This window comes from Cydia amplana, chromosome 16, assembly GCF_948474715.1.
Source record: "Cydia amplana chromosome 16, ilCydAmpl1.1, whole genome shotgun sequence".
Classification (NCBI taxonomy): Eukaryota; Metazoa; Arthropoda; class Insecta; order Lepidoptera; family Tortricidae; genus Cydia; species Cydia amplana.
This window is the reverse complement of record NC_086084.1, coordinates 1632628-1655625: the sequence shown is the minus strand read 5'-3', so window position 1 is coordinate 1655625 and position 22998 is coordinate 1632628. Positions and strand designations below refer to the sequence as shown.

Genomic DNA, 22998 nt, shown 5'->3' with positions numbered 1-22998 from the left:
CTGCCTTGCCAAGGTGACAATCGCTTGCGCTGCAATGTTAATAATTTTTATTATTACAAATATTTGAGTAGGAGTAGTAATAATTGTATCGTACTCAACACAGGTTCACATAAAATTTATAGACATTAAGGTACAAGTGCAATCTTATCCCTTCAAGGGATCTCTTACAGCTAACCTTCGAGATTTGTTCCTGAGTTAGGGAGTTATATAAGTTTTAATACATTACTATGTACGAGTATCACATTTACGTGCGTCAAGTACTTACAACACTAAAAAATTGAGCTTACTGTGGAACTAGATGGATCTGCGACAAATTGCCCTACCCTCGTAAGTCCCCGCGTTCTTGTACAAGTACAAATTAAATTCGAGTTAAACTCTTAGAGAAATTAAAGAAAATACTAAGTTAAATACAAAAATTGGACTGGGTCTTACGAGCCTGTAATATTTTTGGTGTAGGGATGGACATACAGCCACGCGTTAGGCGCACAGAATAAGGTCAGTGACATAAGATACACCATAGGCTAGCATACATCGGGACCAAGACATAGCGGCTTGGAGAGCATTGGTGAAGAGTGTCCACAGTCGTCATGTCTTGTAACCCAGCCAGGAGAACACGACAAAGAAAAAGATTTTACCTATTATTAGCCTACTTATATTGTATCCCACTGCTGGGCAAAGGCCTCCCCTGTCTTTCGCCACTCGTCACGGCTTTGTGCATGCTCCCGCCAGTCGCCACAGAATGAATCCAGGTCGTTTCGCCATCTCATTTTTGGTCTGCCTCTGCCTCGGGTGATCTGTGGTGCCCATGCAGTCGGTCGCTATTTTGGCCCATCTGTCCGGGTGCATCCGACAGATATGTCCCGCCCAATCCCACTTGAGAAAGAAAAAGACTAGAAGGTTTTTTATAAATTTATTTAAAATTCCTCAATTCTTGTTCCGCGTGTCCCGAATGATAACTGTTTCACCTCGGGTTTGCCGCGGCGAATAAATTCCGCCCGACGCAACTTTTTCTAGACTTCGCCGTTTTATAATTCTTTGTCGATACCAGTGCGGTTTAGAGAAACTAAATCGATGTTGAATATGCAAATTTTAAGAAAATGACTATGAAAAAATATTTTTTTTGGGCAACGATAGACGTTGTAAGGGAAAGTCATACACACACACATACATATCTACATTACATACATGTATACATATTTACATTTTACATTACATTCGGCTTTTTAGGGTTCCGTAGCCAAATGGCAAAAAACGGAACCCTTATAGATTCGTCATGTCCGTCTGTCTGTCTGTCTGTGTGTCTGTCTGTCCGTCCTTATGTCACAGCCACTTTTCTCCGAAACTATAAGAACTATACTGTTGAAACTTGGTAAGTAGATATATTCTGTGAACCGCATTAAGATTTTCACACAAAAATAGAAAAAAAAAAACAATAAATTTTGGGGGTTCCCCATACTTAGAACTGAAACTCAAAAAATTTTTTTTCATCAAACCCATACGAATGGGGTATCTATGGATAGGTCTTCAAAAATGATATTGAGGTTTCTAATATCATTTTTTTCTAAACTGAATAGTTTGCGCGAGAGACACTTCCAAAGTGGTAAAATGTGTGTCCCCCCCCCCCCTGTAACTTCTAAAATAAGAGAATAATAAAACTAAAAAATATATATCATGTACATTACCATGTAAACTTCCACCGAAAATTGGTTTGAACGAGATCCAGTAAGTAGTTTTTTTTTAATACGTCATAAATCGCCTAAATACGGAATCCTTCATGGGCGAGTCCGACTCGCACTTGGCCGCTTTTATTTAAAAGTCCAGCTATCACAAAGAAGCTATGAACTTAGGCCGTTATTGAGGGAGTGAAGTGCGCTGTCATTGATTTAAATTTTTGTATCAAATATTCTAGGTATTGTGGCGCCACCTACTTATAGTTTTTTGACGGACACCTTTTTAGGGTTCCGTACTGTCGGCAGCAATAGTTGCTAAGCAGGCGAGGTGTTCAAAATGATCTTGACGCGACTTTATTGTTAAGAGAATAAGAGCGCATCAAGGTAATTTTGAACACCTCGTCCGCTTAGCAACTTCTGCTGCTGACTGTACCAAAAAGGTACAAAGGGAACCCTTATTTTATACAAAGAGTGTTACTCTTTGCTTCTACCCTCCATATTCATAAAATTGATGGAAGCCATTTTAAAAAAAGAAGAATAAAAATTGTGTTTGAACATACGGTTGACATTTTCTCAATACTTTTCTAGTGCATGATGGTGTGAAATAATTTAAGTATAAAACAACCACGGTAAACCGTTACAGTAAAACCTCGACAAAAGACCCCTCCGGCCGACGAAGACTTATTTAAGTTGTTAAGTGAAAGAAAACTAAAAATAAACGGTTAGACAAAAGTTTTAAATAGATTTCTGAAGTTGGCGAACCGGAAACGGGGGTAGTTTCATTTGTACCGGCAAACAATAAAGGGATATCTATCTGTGTGGGTTGTTCTGAAAATTGGGTTTTTTGCAGAGTGAATATAGAATTTCACTCTTTTTTATTAGAATACTCTCAGGATTTAACCAATCGGAGTAGCCATTAACAGGCGTTCCCCTCTGTCGAAACTCTATGACCAATGGTCATACATATTGTATGGACTGACTGACGTTTATCTGACATGGCAATTTTTACGTTACGTTACATTTGACGTGCCCCTTCTCCGCAAAAATCGGCAGACTGTTTTGCACAGAAAATTACAGACAAGGCGTCTCCATTTGATTATAATATATCCTCCAACTTAGAATAACATGAATAAGAATCCACAAATTATATTCTATGAAAATTGTACTTTGATCTTATTGACACGGAATAAGGTCTATATTTTAATACTATGGTCACTAATGTGTCAGAACAGAAACGTACCGCCAAAAGGCATTGCCGATCGCATTCAAATTTCCTATTAACAATACCCGGCGTCGTTAATACGATGAGGCGTGGCTGCGGTTACAGCGGATAATTCTAACCGCTGTTAGCCCGTTGTGCTTTTAAAAGGACAAAATCAAATCCAATTTTGAACTACAATGAGATAAAAGAAGGTTCCAAATTGAAAACTGCAACAACGACTCTGGGAATTAGGAGGTCTTCCGTTTGACTGAGGTGGTTGTCCGGGATATCTGCATCTCACTTATTCGAACTGGTGCATCCCTCTCGTCAGACACTGAATTAAGTAAGGTGTGTGTGAAGCGCATTTAGACAAGTGATTTTATAGATCTGTCGTCAATGGCGCATTAGGGCTCATTTAGACGGCGCGCGAACTCGTATACGATTTTAGTTACATTGCGGACCATTGAGGTTACATCAATTCAGCCGACCGATCAAATGACGTAATGTAATGAAACTCGCATGCGAGTTCTCGTACTGTCTAAATGAGCCCTTAGACTCATTGAATGTTGATTTTAGAGATCAGTTGGCAAAAGTGTATTAATTAGCTGTACCGTGTTGCGTTATATCATTTGTCACTTTAGTTTGCGACAATGACAACAAAGCAATCAATTTTAAGAAATGACTAGACTCTTAAGAAACTAAAGAAACTTCAAAGCAGGCGACGAACTATTAATCTGAAAGTCTTAAGGACGAACTCTTCCATTTGTCTGACGGTCTGACGTTTACAATTTAATCGGGAACTTCTGTACACTATCGAAGAGTTTAACTTAATTATATCGAGCGTGGCCGTGCTGAAGTACATTAGGTAACATAACTAAGTATAAGAACTGATTCTAGACACAGACATATTAAATGTATTTATACGGGTTTCATGGGCTTAACACATTCAGTACCAAAAACCCGACTATCGGGTATTTTATGATTTCGTTCCCAGGCCGGACGACCCGATAGTCGGGATCGTGGTACTACAGCATTATTATACGACGTTTGTGACCTGGCGCGGATGTCTTGTTTGGCTGGGTGGCAATTCTTTTTTCTAAGTACCTATCAAAACCACTCAACAGGACCAACAGCGGCCGTGGCAGAACAATATTTTTCATTCATACAATATATAACATATAATAATCCTCACAAAAAACATAAGCAAATAACAGCATAAAAACGAAAAAAAACAATTGCGTGGGTTTTAAAGTGAATTGCATAGATATAATTAATTTCATGTTTCGATGAACATGATATAAATATTTCTGTACTTAATACCATCAAATTGCTGATTTCAGTGATATTACTTATTGATAAATTCAGAAATTCTGTTGAATACTTCATTTTATGAGAAATACTTTCGTGATGTTTTATCATACACTTATTGAATTGTTTTGCAATATACTTATAATATTTTTGAAGAATATCTTGACGTTTCAATTCAATTTGCTGAAAATTGTTTTCAGGATAAAAGCATCTTATCGCTTATGACATCGTAAATTTTTCATCAATATTTTAGTTCTCTTTTCATGACTTGGTAAGTAGCGTAACTTCGAATATTGGCCTTAAATTTATGTAGCAGAAATATCTCCTAGGAAAATAAGAAACTAATTCGGGGGCAAAATTACGATATCAATGATTTCTCGAGATGTTTTGAGATTATTTTTTATTAATCAGACAAGACTACAAACGATACTACAAAATTTTAAATAAAAGGAAAGATGGAAAAATTTACAGCTTCGGACAAGTTCCTAATTTATGACATTTTGTGGAACACTGGTTCGATGATGAGATGAGGTCTTGGTGGCTCAGATGGCAGAGCGCTGGGGTATTAATCCAGAGGCCGTGAGTTCAAGTCTCAACCAAGACAGTAATATTTCCACCTTTAAATTGATTCTCATTGTAAGCTTAAATCCTCTTACTATAGAAATATTACATACACGGCACCCCCACCCTTATGTCCAAATTGCGTCCGCACAGATCATATAATTGCCCGTATTATACGGGGAAAAATAAAATTCATACCCTTAATATCTTTATAAAGGCCTTTCCACCTGTAATTGTGTTTTATTCGGGAAATGGCTTTTTCGCACATTACCCTGGAGAATGTCTGGCTTTAATTGCTTGTTTTTAGCCGGGGTACGGTTATGGGCTTTGTGGGTGTATTTATTGGGATTATTGGCATATTGGGTCCGTTGAGGGGCATAATAAAGTTAAGGGGATGATGTCATGACCGTTTCTCTGTACAGTCGCCATCAAATATATCGGAGCGGCCAAGGTGCTTAAAAATCTGAAGACGCACTCTAACGCCTTAACAATACAGGCGTGTTCAGATATTTGTGAGCGTCTTGGCCGCTCCGATATATTTGATGGCGACTGTACAAACGTAGACTCTATTTTCCTGCATGGATAATAGTATTATAGAAAATATTTTTACGCAATTAGATGTCAACACACACCACACACAAACTACAGCTATGCCCGTTAGTTTGCTTTGATTTTTTGACAAGGTAAGAACTTGATATGTAACACCTTGCTTGTTTTTAATATTCGACTAGACTTCCTTAGTAGGTATTGCTAGTTTATGTATGTACGAGTATGTAAACACTTTATTGTACATAAGACAGGTTAAGATACAACTTATTTACTTAACAGAGCTGCGAAACGCTATGAATTTGTAAGGTGCAACGCTTACGCTACTGCATTGCTTAGGTACTTGCTTACGTTACTAACTTACAGTAGAAAGAACTTCAAATTTAGTAGATATTTCCAATTTTCCAACGAACATTTTTAGACTAAAAATTTAGTCAAAAATATAACCCGTTCACATAATATCCATGAGATAAACGTGCCAAACATTGTCATTATGTCATAAATAATGGGAGTGGCACAACCGCAGCGAGATTTGCAAGTTATTCAGATGTGGCAGGATTATGCGTCGGGCAGTTAGTTATGGTGGCATTATACAGGGTGTCCGAGAGTAAGGTCCGGAAAACAATTACCTACAGGTAAAGCGTAGGTGCGGTAGATTTCGTATTGAATAAAAAGGCTAATATTGAATAAAATTTACTTAGTTAAGAGAGAAAAACTTAAAATTTTATTTAATTATCGAATTTTCAACAAACTGAATTTTGACACAATTAACATGAACACTTTTTTTGGGACAATCTTACACAAACCGACCTAGCCCCAAACTAAGCAAAGCTTGTACTATGGATACCGTAAAATGGGGTGAGTAGAGTCAAAACTGAAATTCAAACCTCGATAACATTTTATTTTTACATATGAAAACTGAATGGTGTATATAATAAGTGTTCTGTACGGATATGATGGTCGTTCTTGTCTACGTGACAGCGTGATAAAACGGTGTCCGTCACTTTCTTTCCCACGGTGTTAAACAGTGACAGTTATTTTATCACGTGGATAAAGATGGATAAAGCTATCCATAATAGGCTGGCTGGACGTTTGTATTTTAGTTTTTATTTTATTTTGGGTAGTTCCATTTCATAACTTTGACGATAAAGAGGAATACCCACCTCACCCCGTAGTGCCTCGTATTTGGAGTGAGAGCGGTTTTCATACAAAGGTGATTTTGGAAGATTGTTGGATCGATTTTTTTTAGTATGCGTATTACTATAGCTCCATTTTAAATTGGAATACATTATTTTTGTAGCAGTAGCCTTAAAATCCCTTCTCACCCCCCTCTCAAACCTTCTCTCCTCATTCATAACCCACCTCTCCCCGCGAAACCTACTCACCCCGTTTTACGGTACGGCCACATATTTTGACTAAGGTGTAGAGTTTGTGAAGTTAGAAGCATATGGCTCTACAAGAGATCTGATAACTTTTGTCAGTGCGAGCCTTAAGATTTCGTCTTGGCAACATTTTACATGAAAATGTTTTTGGTGGGATGCTGTTTACTTGATAATTTGCCAATAGTAAATTAATTTTGTCAAGTATTTTTGGAAGATTTTACTAAATTGCGAAAATAAGTGGAAGACACTTAGAAACTTTGGACGCTCACTGTACCTCCAAGATAATGCGGGAAGGAATAAAAATGCAAAACTTAGGTGCCGATTTATGACCCATACGGGAACCACGGATTTCTATGTATAAGTACTTTATGGTTCACGGGAGCATAGGAGAAAAGTTAGATTTAAAGGTGAGGTCAAATTTTATTGCTATTATTCTAGTTTTGTTTATAAACAAAATATAGTAGTTTATGCAACAGTGATATAATAAGGGTTCTTAAAATTCAAGGGTCGAAGTTACAAAACGAGACGTAGTCGAGTTTTGTAAAAAAAGACCCGAGAATTTTAAGAACCAATTATGAGCTGTTGCATACATTACTTTTTCTATGACAGCTGCAGCAAAAAAAAAAAAAAGAGTTATTATTAAAAAAAGTTATTATTAAAAAAAAGAGTTATTATTTAAAAAAAATTGAGTTATTATTTAAAAAAAAAGAGTTATTATTTAAAAAAAAAAGAGTTATTATTGTAAATGAAAACATACCTCTTTTTCAATCAAGATGATCGGAACTTGTATCTTTAAAAAAAATAAAGCAGTTGCATTATACTCATAAGATGACTGCTAGCAGTCATCTTATGAGCCTATAGACAAAGCATTCAAATGACATTGCTTTAGATATCACTGTCAGTCATTTAATTGACACATTTAAGTGCTGGAGTAGAAAAAATATATTTCGATAGGATAACTGGAAATATTGGAACCCGTTTTGAATTTCTAATTGAAGTGAAAACTTCTTTAGCGGCGCTGTGCACTTTTTGAAGTGGGGAAAAAATGTTAAACTCGAGACGGCGTAAGACGATCACGTGACCGTAAGATTGAGATGGCATTTAAATCAATAAAGAAAAACTCAATGACATTACATAAAAAACTGTTACATGTAATTTGTGACATGAGTTTTTCTTTATTGATTTAAATGCCATCTAGTGAGTTTCGCTTTAACTGGTATTAATATAACTCGAGTACTAACAGTGATGTGCTTAGGGGTTTCAAGTACCTAATTAACGCTAACGCTAGATGGCGTTAACCTCAATTATACATAGTGCATTTTGCACTAGTCATTGAGTTTTCACTTCTGCCGGCACTCCCTAAGTGCAACCCGTTTTTTTTTGTGCTTCACGTGCAGAAAGCGTCAACTATAGTGCTAAATGAAGTTGCTGCTTTCAGGCTCCGTTGAACAAAAAATAATACACAATAAAAAGGTCAATAAATAAAAAGCCTCATCACATGTTTTTTGACCTCTGATTCGCCTCGGCCGACAACTTATATGTGATCTGAGACATTTCTTATTCATGCCCTAGGTACGAGTATGTAATATAGGTGACTGTACCTACAATAATAATGTTACTCTTCGAAGGCCGCAAAAATATGTGACACGCTCTTATGGCTCTACAAATAAGATCGTGTCAGATATTTTGCGGCCTTCATTGTGTAACATATTATTGCAGGTGACTGTTAGTCTACAATGTTAAGGATGACTCACGGTAGACCGGGCCCGGCCCGGCCCGAGGAGTCCGACATGTCATCTATGACGGCTGATCGGTGATCACGTGGTGTTTTTCATAGAAAACGAAGTGCCGGCCCGGCCCCGACCCGGTGTAGCCTAAGTCATCCTTTAGTTTGATATCAAATCTGTGGAAATATCATAAAATCTTACCAAGAAAATAACCTCATAAAACTATTTCCATCGGATTCAAATCGACAACCTGCTCGGCACGTACATCTTCATCAATTCCCTTCCAGAGCCAAATAGAGGGAATTTCACAGTAAGAAATTGCAAACTTTATTTCTTACGGCTCTTAAACCAATTTGTTGTTGTGGGACGGAGACAACGACAGATTTCTCTCTGGCTAGTTGGGGGAGAGGATTCTATATTCACTTTGAGAAAAACGCGCGTTTTAATGTAACTTATAAAAGAACATAAACATGCATAAAACTTTTATGCATGTTTGTGTTCTTTTATAAGTTACATACAAAACTTGCATATCCTTTTTGTTAGACGCTGAGTATTCTGAACGTTATTGCTGACAAATATGATTGGATTGGGCAAATTAAAGGGTTAGCAATTAGCCCTTATAGAATAATACATGTTAAAATAGAATATACGTACATATAGCACTAACATTTAGCTTTGTTTGTGGCGTCTCCTCCAGCTGTCACTGTCGACGACTTGCCACGTGATTCTAACAGATGGCGTTAGTGAGGTAGAAACCTACATCGCAGTTACGGAGTTTCAAATGTCAATATATACTCCTTCTGACTATCTCTCAGTGGACTTCGGTCCCCAGGCATAACACCCGCCTGGAGAGAGTACTCTCTATTGTCCTCTCTCTACCTTTCCTAAAAGTTTAAATTATTTGTTTTGATTTTACTGTTACTAACAACTAAGTCTGTTCTTCGAAATAAAGATATTTTATTATTTTATAATTAAAAGTTACAGACCACACTTTTGAGATTAACATTTTACAATGCGACATGTTATAATTTTACCCTGGGCTCTCTCCAAAAGAAAGATAGTTTAGATATATAAAACGTTTATTTGGATACTGCAATCACACACTATTTGAAAATACCTACATTTACAAACAGAAAAAACTAAAACACACGATTTAATGATCAGAAAAATAATATTACCACGACAACTGGAATTCGTTGCAGTACGCTCCTCCGCCTATTATTGTAATACCGTGTATTACAGGTGTGAGATAAGACGAAAGCGACTTCTGATGACTTCTAAGCTCCTCATCAGTCAATCGCGTTTCCATAAGTTTTTTAAGGCTGTCTCTCACAGGCGAGTAGTACACGAGCGACTCCATGTGTCGCGACATGGCCACCACCAGGTGCCGCGCCGACTCGCTCGCGGTCTCCCGTGAGTTGCGCGACATCTTCACTATCACTACTCGCGCTGCTTCCTTGCCCTGATATTCGTGGACGGTCGATACGTCGTACCCGGCCTGCATCATTTGTTTCTTCTCAGCCTGCTTAAACACCAGATATTTTATACCTTCCGATCTAGGAACATCTTGAAGCGATGTCAAATTTTTACACTGCAAACTGCGCAAAAAAGTTCAAAACGACCAAAACGAACTTCAGTGAATAGTCTGTCCTCTTTGTCCTCTAGCCAGAGCTTGTTGTTGTCAGCTTCGATTTCTTAACTCGCCGTTACTAATGTTACAGGGCGTTGAAAATACTCTTTAGAAAATAAGGAATTCACTACTTTAGGCACATACGGTACTATTGTGAGCTACATTTGAAAAGGCTTTGAAGAATCGGCTGCGGAATGATTTATTATCTTCTTGTCAAATGAGAAATTTTACACTGATTTAAACTTTCACGATTTTTACACATTATAAAATTATACAACGGGACTTAATCGCGTATCTAAGTTTTAAGATTTACCTCCGACGTTTCGAGGACGGCGTTGTCCCCGTGGTCTCGGAGAACCACCTTCCAAAAAACCACGGGGACAACGCCGTCCTCGAAACGTCGGAGGTAAATCTTAAAACTTAGATACGCGATTAAGTCCCGTTGTATAATTTAATAATGAGAAATTTTACGTTACTAAAGTTGCAGGGAGTTGAGAACACGCTTTAGAAAAGGCTAATATTATCGAGCTAAATACAATTATCGAGCTAGACTTGCCTACTTTTTTTTGAGGGATGTTTACAAATACAATGCTTGGCACACCTTCCAGAAAACAATACAATGACATGAAATAAAGTCAAGTGGGGTAAATGTACAACACAGTTGTTAAGTCAGTCACCCCACCTATTGTCAATAAAATTATACCGACCGTTACAAAGTAAATTGAAAGTTGTCACTAAAGTAAATACCACATTTATCTAACCCTTCCCATCTGCGTCCAAAGGGTACATGTGTGTAATTTCTTTCAGAGCGAATTCAAATCAATCCCTTTTTGTGGAGATTAATTAAATGAGGCCCAATTGTGTCAACGGGAGTGCCTCAGGGTTCTGTACTCGGGCCTTATTTACATAGGTATCTGATTTCAGTCCTCAGGATTAGGTTCAATTTGGAGGAAAAGGTTCTCACATTCTATTGTAATTGTTACAATTTGGGTAGATTGTCAAAAAAGTTATCATCATCAAGGCTCAGAAAAATGCCCGTCATTTTGAAAACAACCATTTAGGACCACCATCACCAGGACGCCATAGGTAATGGTTGACATTGGTATTAAGTAAGTCTCTGTTGTATGGGGCGTTTTTCCAAGCTTTGATCATCAATCATCACAATATCAATTGAAAAACGTATAATGATCAACGTAAGCCTCTCAAAGTTCTCCACGACGAAAGACGACCCAATCACGAAAGACGACAAATCGACGAAAGCAGCCCTCAGCCAATTGTTGCCAGCGATCTCAAACAGATCATAAGATCACCTTATACCACGATTCGAAGGCAAGCTGTACTTAGTAAGATCCAGGTAATTTCAATTCAACCTTAATATCTAAATTAATGTTGTATTAAGTACCACAATGCTTAGACATAAAGGAAAATAATGTTCTTACGGTGGATGTCCCTGGGCGGGAGGCGCCCAGTAAGGCGCATAGTAAGGATATACCTTGTAGAAATGTTCCCTGTCATCAGGTAAGTCTCGGTAGCTCAGTTGGCGGAGCAATAGGCTGGTGATCCAGAGTCGCGAGTTCGAGTCTTCCCCGAGATAGTGAATTTATCCACTTCTTTCTTTCTTTTTCATCATCTTCCTCATGGGAGCCTGGGGTCCGCTTGGCAACTAATCCCAGTAATTGGCGTGGGCACTAGTTTTTACGAAAGCGACTGCCATCTGACCTTCCAACCCAGAGGGTAAACTAGGCGCGTATTGGGATTAGTCCGGTTTCCTCACGATGTTTTCCTTCACCGAAAAGCGACTGGTAAATATCAAATGATATTTCGTACATAAGTTCCGAAAAACTCATTGGTACGAGCCGGGGTTCGAACCCGCGACCTCCGGATTGCAAGTCGCACGCTGTTACCACTAGGCCACCAGCGCTTCTTCTTCTTTCTCTCTAAGCAACCTTAATATCTATTTTTCTTTTGATGTATGAAATTTAAAAAAAGGCAAGCGCAGCGATGATCAGTCCCTTTTTAAATATTAAAAGGTTAAGCTGTCATTGCTTTATTTGAACATAAAAAAGAAATATGATATCATCAAGCAGGTTCTTAACTTTATGGGCAGAAGTTAAAGTACCTTGCCTAATTAAACGTTTTCGAGGGACAAAGTTAATTTCCCGGGCCTTTTTCTAACTACCAATAAAAATATTTAAAAAGGCCCGTAATAAACTGAAAACAAATCTTTTGGCAATAAATTTGATTCATTAAACAATTTTAATTTGCAGTAATTCATCGGCGTTTAGGGTCCCCCCTGTGAAGTGGCGGAGCGAGTTATGAGCGGTAGCGGGAGCGATTTTTACTTGACACCTGCGAGTTTTACAAGTACTAGTTCCTTAGAGTCTGTGCGGAAAAAGAAGAGTCGTGCGATGTAAGGGAGCCCATATATTCTACGACTCTTCTCTTTCCGCACAGGCTCTAACTATAATTTAATATGAAAAATAGTTGCGTAAAATTAAGTGCGCGAAAGTGTTATGATGAATAATTAATAAGTTAGGCTCGATTAGTTCAAATGTATAATAAAAATTAAAAGTAACATTAACTAACAAAACGTTTGATGGTGCAAGCGATGTAATAGGGGTAATTATAACATAATTTTACAGTGCATTGGTGTTAGCTGTAATGCTGTAAAATTTGATTTCAATAAATATCAAATATCAAATATCAAATAATCAATTTCCGGTGAAGAAAATCATATATTTAATTACACAAACGGGTCTACCGCGATATATAGTTTCATTGTTTTTACCTTCAATTCCGACGTTTCAGCTGATTTGCACTTAACTTGTGGTCTTAGCTGAGAGCTGAGATGAAATTAAAGTCTGAATCGAAGTAAAGCTAGCGATTTCTCGTAGCTATATATTTGTTAGGTGTATCATATTCAGAAAATAATGTGACAAAGCTAGGAATATTTATTTTCAAGGATTTCCTACGCAAAATTGATGCTTTAAGGCCCATTTTTTTAACGTGCACTTTAGTCAACTAGTTTAAAATAGTATCAAATAAACGTGGAATAAAACCGCTTATTAGGCCCGCTCTCGCTCAAGCCTTGGACCCGAAAATAATAGAGCTTTAAGTTACGTCATCAGAATATTAATTTTCGGCCGGAAGCTCGTGATGAATTAACGGTCAGCCAGACAAGCTGAATTCAAATTGGGACATTACTACTTCACAATTTGATATCACTAGTGAACAATTCTTGTTTTTGCTGACGCTATTTTTAATGCTTAGAAATAAAGAAGCTTCTACTATAGTTCGTTTTTTCAGCATTAGAAATAAGGTAAACAATCTTGCAATCCGGAGGTCGCGGGTTCGAACCCCGGCTCGTACCAATGAGTTTTTCGGAACTTATGTACGAAATATCATTTGATATTTACCAGTCGCTTTTCGGTGAAGGAAAACATCGTGAGGAAACCGGACTAATCGCAATACGGGCCTAGTTTACCCTCTGGGTTAGAATATATCTATAGAGTCCCACCATGCCAAGTTTTCATTTTTAAGGGGTTTTCGGCGGTTCAAGGTAATTCAAGGTTAATCGGAAAACTATATATATATTATCAATGAATGTAAATGCTCTGATTGTTAACATCCATGGTATAATAATATACTCCGCCTGGTACTCTCTTCCGAGATTCGCGAATGACCTAACTGTCACTTGCCTACGTCATCATGCTGTTTACAGGTTCTCAAACTTTAAAATGTGGGAGAATTTTAACCAACGGTGAAAATTATTTTAACGGCATTAATTTTAAGTTATTCATGAAGAAACATAGTAAAATAAAGCAAATCTATACTGCACTTTTCACTCCTACTCTTACAGTTCCGAATAGAGCAGCCAACCATTTTCGTAACAAAACATTAATTACCAAGCTTACGACGTGAAAAGTTTGGAAAACACTGCGACTGCTGACACTGAGCGAGAAGGAAATAACTATTAACACGCGTTCGACAAGGATGACGGTCAGGGACAAAATGGCGGATTGTCAAATGTGACAGCGCTATCCTGTGTTGCCAGTAGTGTAAACAGAATTACCCGAACGTCTGAAATTTCTTTCGTGAATCGGAAGATATTGCTAACGAATAATTAAAAATGACGTGTTATTGTAAAATTTAAGATAAAATACATATAAATGAAAATTATAAAATTATAAAGAAATATTTTAACTTATTAACCATAGATATAATGTACCCATGTAACATGTTATGTTGAAATAAAGTGGCAATGTTATTGTGACGTAGGCAAGTGACACTCTGGGAAGAGAAGACCATGTTTTATTAGACCATGGTTAACATCTAATCTTCAGCCATCTCCAAATCTCCTAATCAAGACAATCTAGCTTGAATCAATTTGTAGTCGCACAAATTATAATTACATCCGGGTAGTATGCAGTCCGATGTACGGGCATAGACTAATGTGGTAGAACAGACATGGGAATTTGGTAAAGATTCAAACAACGAACTATAGAAGTATGAATAGAGTTTAGAAATTACCCCACGTGTATTGTGCCGCGAGTGACAACTGCGCCACAGAATAAATAAGGAAGATTCACTCTAACAAAATGCGTTTATTACGAGAGATATGACCGCTAGGTGGCGCAAGTGCGAGCAGGCGTCCGATCCTTAGCGGTGCGCGGCAACTACTTTGGCTAGACACCACAATTGGTGTGGGCCGCATGTACTTGTAGGTATGTACTTGTAGCGACGTGACGAAATCACGGAGTGAGCCACGGCCCACGCCTGACTGCGCGCAGCTTCACAACGTCAAATATAGAATTTTATTTTAGCCAATCAAAACTTTCATTGGCCAATCACAATTTTATTAATAACGATACGTGGGTACTGGTCACAGAAATTATTAATGTCATCGGTAATAGTACGGGTAGATAAAATTCAGTGCTGCAAGTGGGGTATATTATGGAGAAGGGATAATTTATCAGTGTTTTCCAAAGGCATAAATGTACAAGCTTTGTCTATTAATGGCGCTATTCATAAACGGGTGCTAACTTAATCAGTTGATGATCATCGTTTGTCGCTATCTGTCGTAATGCCATAGAGAGGGAGAAACGACGATCATCAGCTGGTTAACTTAGCAGACGTTTATGAACAACGCCGTAAGTATATATTCCGACGTTTAATAGTCCAGTCCATAAGTATCTATTCTTTACACACTACTCTCCCTAACTAGGTATTCAAGGCGTATCAATTACTGCGAGCTGCTAGAGCCGTATTTAGGTAAATTATGAGCCATTACGGCGTAATTGGGAGGGGATTATGTTGCTCACTCGATACCAATGTTATTGTATGACGTGTGGCCATAAAGTGGTCGATAAAATGACCTTTTTGACTTTTAGTAGCCTGTAGCAGTATTGCAGCGCGGTATCACTGCCGATTGTATTTCTGCCATAAAATGTCTAAATCGATGTTGCAGTCCGGAATTTCGATATTTGCGACATCAATGCAATCATGATGTCGCGCCGCATTAGGTACTGCAGCAGTCTGAATCCGAAAGGTACCTTAAGCCGTACATGTAAGTACCTCTTCAATTTTAAGCCATGCAAAGACTTATGAGTTATGAGGTCTGCAGCTCACACTGCTCACATAGCCATTAATTAGTACTGTTAAAATGTATAAGCACTTATTAGCAGTTTATCACTAATATTCATCAAAAGCCACAGAACTGAATAGGTATAATTCCGTCGCCGCAAAAGTACGACCGGTATCAAAATGTCACGATAGTAATTTCATGATATTAAGGCGACGTTTTTGCTGACTGTGGGAAGTGCCGGGAAATTGAATCTTTAGCGATTCTGCCTTTACGGTGAAACTCAACTTATAAAAGGACCAAAGTAAGCTTGACCTTTGAATAAGAATTTACTCTATCATTTCAAAAATCTACGCAAATATTTCTATATCTTTTAGTACCTACTAATAAATCTTTCACCGACTTTCAACTATGAATTTGAAAATTCACAGTTGAAATTTCACCAACTTGACAATAAACTGCACTTTCTTGTTTTCAGGGTCGTTCATTAACGACGGTATTATTAACTATTACATAGGCCCAATATTTTTTGAAACAGCAGTGTAAGTGTAACAATTGTCACCATGATGAAACAGGGGCCTGGCTGGGGGTCAATTTATACAAGATTACGGCAAAATCGAGCGCAATTATTTGTGAATAGTCTGACGCTTCCGACAGAGTACTATCAGTTAAACGGAGCCTTGCGTCGTTTTATTAAGCAACTTCAAAATTCGAGGATCCTCTGTTAGATATTCTGTTCTGGTTTTTACTTAAACTGGCACACTTGAAGTTATTTTTAATTGATACCTCTTCTAATATACTTACCTATATCTCATCAAAAGAATTACCTGGGTCATTCTCTGAGAATATATCTGCGGTTGCGTCTAATTACGACGACTTTTTTCGTACATTTTGTATGGGTCGCTGCAGTTAGACAGCAGACATATTTTTTGAGAATGACTGACCTACAATCATCATCATCGTCATAATCATTTATTCAATAATAATATTACATTGTGTTTGAAATATTAAATCTAGGCACATGCATACAAAAATATATTACAAAGAAGCTACTGTACTGTTTTTGGGTAAAAAGGTGTTATTTTTGTTCGATTCCGTCATAAACAAACAGTATAACTACGTAGGTATGTATACATTTTCCGAACTTTTAGACATTTCATTTAATTGTTTGTTATGTTTAAACTTATAAATATTACAATCACCCTTTGATGCTTTGACCACCCTTCTATCGTTGCATGTGTCACCAGCAGAGTAGGTAGCTGCAAATCTAATTCGGCGTGGTATTAAATCGCCTCTGGCTACCCGGTAGATACAGGGTGTCCGCTAATGACTAATTCTGAATAAAGGTAGCAAAATGTCGCATTGTGTATGCAAATAATATGGAAATTTTTTGAGACATCTTATAATATAAATCATTAAATCCACGTTCGCAAATTGTATAACTTTATTATTTTATTCTTATTATGTACATACATGGAAAACCAACAGCTATAAACATGTCTAAGAGCTACAATTCTCACTGATAATTAAAAAAAAAACAGTTTACTATAGAGTAATATAGATTCTGGAGCGCATTGCACATGACACGACCCTGTATGACCAGAGCCACTTTATAAGCCCGCGAGAAATGTCTTCAGAGTGTGTTGCACCTGTAATGTAATGGCTCCTTGTGTTCGTAACTATGACAAGGAGTGACTAAGAAGTTGATACATAAATAAATACTGGTAATACTGTTTACCTACAAGCCGTTAGCGATTAGCTCAGCCATGTATGGATATCCGCAAGGAATGTCATTACAGAGTGTGATGCGGCTATAGTGGCTAGTAACTGAGTATAAGGCAACTGTTTAACCGGCGGCAAGATAGTGACTCCTAAGCGCCACAATAGTAACGCAACTCTATGTATATAAGTATAATTATATTTATCTATACAGTGTGGAAAGATAAGTCGGGCCCTGGAGGGAAACTACCTTAAATCCTTAAGCTGGCTCATTTTACTTAAAGGAGACATTCCTTTATTTTTAAAAGAAACAAAACTGCATTCAAAGATTTATAAGTATGTATATCATCGCCTAGCACCCATAGTACAAGCTTTGCTTAGTTTAGGGCTAGGTTGATCTGTGTAAGATGTCCCCTAAAAACACTGCAATTGACATGTTGACAACCGAACGTCGACTTTAGATATATGATAAGAAGGCTTACAGGAAAACGTGGCTTATTCACTGAAATAATGAAAAATGAAAAAAGTTTATTAGGTTAAAAATTATACACTCCAAAAACGGTTGGACTTGGGTCCTAACCTAACCAAGATGAATATCGTTAGTACGTAGAAATCGCCAATAGAACCTTAAATAATGTTCGGAAAAATAGTCACGTGACTTTTCTTAGCATCTGTCATCCCGAGACATTTCGGTCGATGTACGATAGAGGGTATTTGACTACTGTCTGGCTAACCAAAAATTGTTGACAGATATTTCGTTGTTGTATCACTAATTGTCTATGCTTTAAAAAAAAAGCTAAAAGTCAGTTCTCAATTTAAGTCATTCGTTCAAATTGTTTGCTGTTAATAAGGGGTTTATTTTAAATAATTTTAATAATGTCTGATTTTAAAAGGTCCGCAAACTATTATTTAAGCTCGTAAATAATTACGACAATGTGCGAAGTCGACGTGTAGCGTTGCATAACGAAAATCAAAGCGAAAAACTGCAATATTTACAAGTCCTACACAAATGTAAACAAATTATGAGGTTGGTGCTCTATAAATATTTTGATACATTAGCATTTGGCATAGTACTTATGTAATTTTGGTGATGGATTTATATTACGGTATTATCGAGCTAGGTCTTATTTACATTACATTTCATTTTTCGCCTTGTTACAATGGTATATGGTGAGAAAGTGTTAACATGCGTTTATCGTTGAGTGTACTTTACATATTGGTAGAAATTATGTGAGCTGACTTTGAGTGCACGTCAACGTATATTTAACTTATATCCTTAGGTACCTTACGTGGGCACAGAAAATCAAAAATATTTTCTAGTATCAAAACTATAATTCCTACTACACAAAGTGTGACCAGCCCAAGATTTTTTGAATTTCCCGCCAAACATTTGTTAATATTTCAGTAGCCAGACTCTAGTCAAATCAGTTTCTTTTTTCGAACTGTCAAAACGATTTTGCTACTATGGAATTTATATGAAACACTAGCCTGTGACGTCACAATAAAATTACCTAAGTTCTCTTTTTAGTTTAATACGTGCCGAAAAATAACTGCTGTCTACGTTTCTCTACTAATCTTCTGGTGCTTTATTTCATGCATAGTGTAAAATAATTTATTTTGAATACAGTCAAATACCCTATTGTCATCTTGACTAAGCTCCCAAGAAAAGCTGTAAGCTAGCGGCGATGAAAGCTAGCGGCAAATACGATACACCCAATTTATACCATCCTAAAGTACTGGATACCTATCCAGTTAAATTAAAATTAAGTACGAACATCCCGTACCAAATTGAAGTAATTAGTCAACATTCTGCGATATTTCTTATAAGCGTAGCAATTTAAGTCTAAGACGGAGTAGCGTCGGCAAATAAACGAGTTGCGATCGGCTACTCACCGCGCCGTGGATTTGTCAGACTGTAGTACTTGAAAGTAGCGTCCGCAAAAGTATCCGATTATAAAGAAAGAAAAAAAAAGCTAATGTCGCATAAGTTTTGATTCTAAGAAATAAGACAGATTGGGGGTACTTTTCAGTAGGACGAAATAGCAGAAACTTCTTGATTAGCGTGGCATTTGAGTTTGAGTTTTTTTGTGGTTTGAATGCTCAAAAAAAATTGAACGTTTTTTCGGCGATTGTACTTAATATGACTCGTACATCCACACTCTTAAGGCGAGGCATCAAAGGCATCCATAAAATCATGAAATACAAAAAAAAAAATCTTTCCATAAAGTTAATCATAGATTCCGTGCCTATTTTACTATTTCTAAGTTATAAATTAGTATAATTGGGCAGTCATCAGAAACCTTATCCAATTTTTTGCCTTACTCAATGCAGTTTCCAAATCCAAAGTAATTATTATGCAATGGTTGTTATGTATACGATGTTAAAAAAGGAAAGCTACGTTCTTTCTTTCAACATGCAAAAAGTACATTTCCTTTTCCATTTTCAGCCGTATCTGCCGACGCTCCACCAAAAGCACAGGAGCCCGCCCGCCGGATCCCCTTTCGTTCCGGAAATTGAGTGAATGTTTTGGAATTAAATCGCGTCTGCCGCGATACCGCCCCGACGCTTCGACAAGCCGGAGGATTATTGCCGTGAATATACGTCCAACTGCAGCGGAATGTGGTTGTGTAGCTTTTTGAGGGCATTCTAGGGCAATACAGGAACACTAGGTTCTCCACAATATGTCATCTAGCCCGCATAATATGTTCGAAGAATGTAAGATGGGTGCGGCACGTATGAGATGGTCGAAAGCTATGAAGAGGTCGGCTGGCGGTAGTCTGCACCATACAGGCGGCCTAGCCAAGGTGACAATCGCTATCGCATCGCCATTGAATCGCTTTGACAGTGAGATTTGTGTTTCGTTGGCTGCGGAGCGTTAGCGATCGGCATGTTGTCTACGGGGCCAGCCCACGTCCACATGGCTATGACCGGACAAAATGCAGACAAATTAGGTACACGTGGTCGCTATATTCTGCTGACCGCGTGGACCAACCATTATACACGCGTATCTTTGGCGCGCTCTCTTTATTAACGTCTAGGTCACGTTACGCTGGACTGCGCGACAGCCTGGTCCGCCCGCGCTCGCGCGATGACAATTTCCCTGTACCTACTGTACTTACCAGTTGCCGATTGATACTTCACAATTATAATACCCACATTCTTAATAAAAAAATATTTGCTTTGCTTAGTCCTAGAATATATTTTATGCTATTCGTGCACTCTGTAAATAATGTATATAATGTTTGTTTGTATTTCTCTATGTAAGTGAATGTAATATTCTTTTGGAGAAATAAATTCTTAAACCATAACCATATTCGCTATCCTCAGCAATGAGTGATCGAGAAAGAAGAATAAAAATATCGGCGTCTAAAGGATCTTGTATCGATAACTATTAACACTCGACAAAAAGTACAGCTTGGAATGTTACAAAAGTGTCGCGCTTATGAATGGAATAATAAACAGTACTAAGTACAGAATATTCACTCTCTAACAAAACGCGTCTATTACGACAGATATGACTGCAAGGAGGCGCTAGCGCGAGCAGGCGTCTGTTCCGTAGCGGTGCGCGGCAACTACTACTGCTAGACACCAAAATTGGTGTGGACCGCATGTACTTGTAGCGGCGCGACGAAATCGCGAAGTGAGCCACGCCTACCCACATACAAAGACTGCTAAAACTTTAACCCTTCCTTTGCCGTCAGGTAAATAGGTTTTAATCCCCAAGGAAACTTACCGAGACTGCAATTAATAATCCCGCAAGCCAGTTGCAATAATTTCAGGGAAGACGCTGGAAGAAAGTGTTCCTCTAATTTATATAAGGAGAGATTCATATGAATAATTTAACAGAAATTGCAAAGTCACGTACAGGGGCTAATTTGAACTAAAGCACGGGATGGGAGGGATATAGAGTGGTTATTGTTATTACGTCCTGATAATGATGTTGTGTAGTTTCCGTATACGGGAGAATATTGTCGTCAGGGACACGAGAAACGTAATAAGCATTTGGAATTATGATGGGTGTTTTGTTATCGTCTTACGTGCGATTAGAGCGAGTAGAAGTTGTACATACAAAACTTCTAAAATAATAATTAAGAATTACCTAATATTAACAGCGAAAACTAGTACCAGACATTTAAATAAATAAATAAAATAAAAGAGCCTTTACTTCTAGCTTCGCATTGCATTACAATAAACACATCCTGTAATATCACTACATATTATAAAACAAAGTCGCTTCCCGCTGTCTGTCTGTCCCTATGTACGCTTAGACATCTTTAAAACTACGCAATGGATTATGATGCGGTTTTTTTAATAGATAGAGTGATTCAAGAGGCGGAAGGATTATGTATAATTTGTTAACCCGTGTGAAGCCGGGGCGGGTCGCTAGTTAATTATAATTTAAAGTAAAAATAAAAACACATTACAGGCTAGTGATGGGTCGGTATTATCAGCTCTATGAATGTCTAGGAAAATAATAAAGGCCGAGGAGTCGCGGCACGATATTTCATAGACTAGGTACTTACTTACCTAGTCTACTAGTGCTTGCGTCATGCGTTACTCTGATTAATACTAGCTGCTAGTCATCTTACTAGTTATAGAACTTTAGAATTGGTTTTACTAGTCTTACTTGTTAGCGTTGTTAGTGAGGTCACACTATTAAGCTTAGAATAAATTTAAAAGTGGAAAAATTACTGTCTTGGGTGAGACTTGAACTCACGGCTTCTGGATCGATATTCCAGCGCTCTGCCATCTGAGCCACCAAGACCTCATCCATAGCCAGCAAATCTTTCCACCATATTGTGGGTCTAGGGGACCCTAGATACATCTACCGTAAGAGCGTTACACTTCTTAAACGGCTACCGGAGTTCCAAGTCATATTGGAAATTCGCAGACCTTTCTGCTTGTAAAAAAATTAAATTAGGTCACACTATTGATAATTATCATTACTGGTTGAGGTACGACTTTTGCATCTCCTTATACAGGGTGGCTACAAGATAACTGCATTCCCGTTGCCATTGAGGTTTTGGGATTATACTGAGAAACATTTATTATGGGACCAACCCCGAAATCGCGAAAAAGAAATTTTAATATTTCATAAAATTTTGGCTGGCCCATTTTCTATGGGAGGGTAATTTTTTTTTTCGCGATTTCGGGGTTGGTCCCATAGTAAAAGTTGCTCAGTATAATCCCAAAACCTCCCTGGCAACGGGAATGTAGTTATTTTTAGCTACCGTGTATAGATGCGTACGGACTCGTACGGATCATAAAATTGTCACTCAATTTTGGAATAGAATATAATTGAAATATTATGGTCCCATTCTAATAAAAAGGTACTTTTCTACACTCTACGCTACACGCGAAATCGAAACTCAGCTATCTACCTATTTCTCGCTCGAATATGCAAGAGTGATAGAGAGGTTAGATAACAAAATTTCGACTCTCTCGTTTGCGGTAGACCCTTAGATTGTGACTTATTGTGGGAGTGGCGCCCCCTATGCAGACTTTCGCGTAATATCCCTATTGACTTGAAAGTTACGCCTGCAAAAATAAAATAGCAAACATTTAAGTTGTTCATTAAACAATACGAACTCGCTTAGGATATGAATACTTTCAGTTCATATCAGTAGAGTCTCCAAAGATGTTACCGTAACCGTAATAATCCTGTACGGATAT

General features: G+C 37.8%; 1 protein-coding gene, 1 long non-coding RNA gene and 1 other non-coding gene across 3 annotated transcripts in view; 2 read left to right on the top strand and 1 right to left on the bottom strand.

Annotated features, from left to right (window-relative positions):
- Positions 1-22998, bottom strand: part of LOC134655447 (uncharacterized) — a 304347-nt gene that overhangs the window by 163780 nt on the left and 117569 nt on the right. The window lies entirely within an intron of this gene.
- LOC134655392 (uncharacterized protein K02A2.6-like) overlaps positions 1-22998 on the top strand; it is a 212151-nt gene that overhangs the window by 94390 nt on the left and 94763 nt on the right. The gene's annotated exons all lie outside the window — the stretch shown is intronic.
- Trnan-auu (transfer RNA asparagine (anticodon AUU)) lies at positions 4711-4783 on the top strand. The gene has a single exon. It is a non-coding gene; the product is annotated as a tRNA-Asn (tRNA).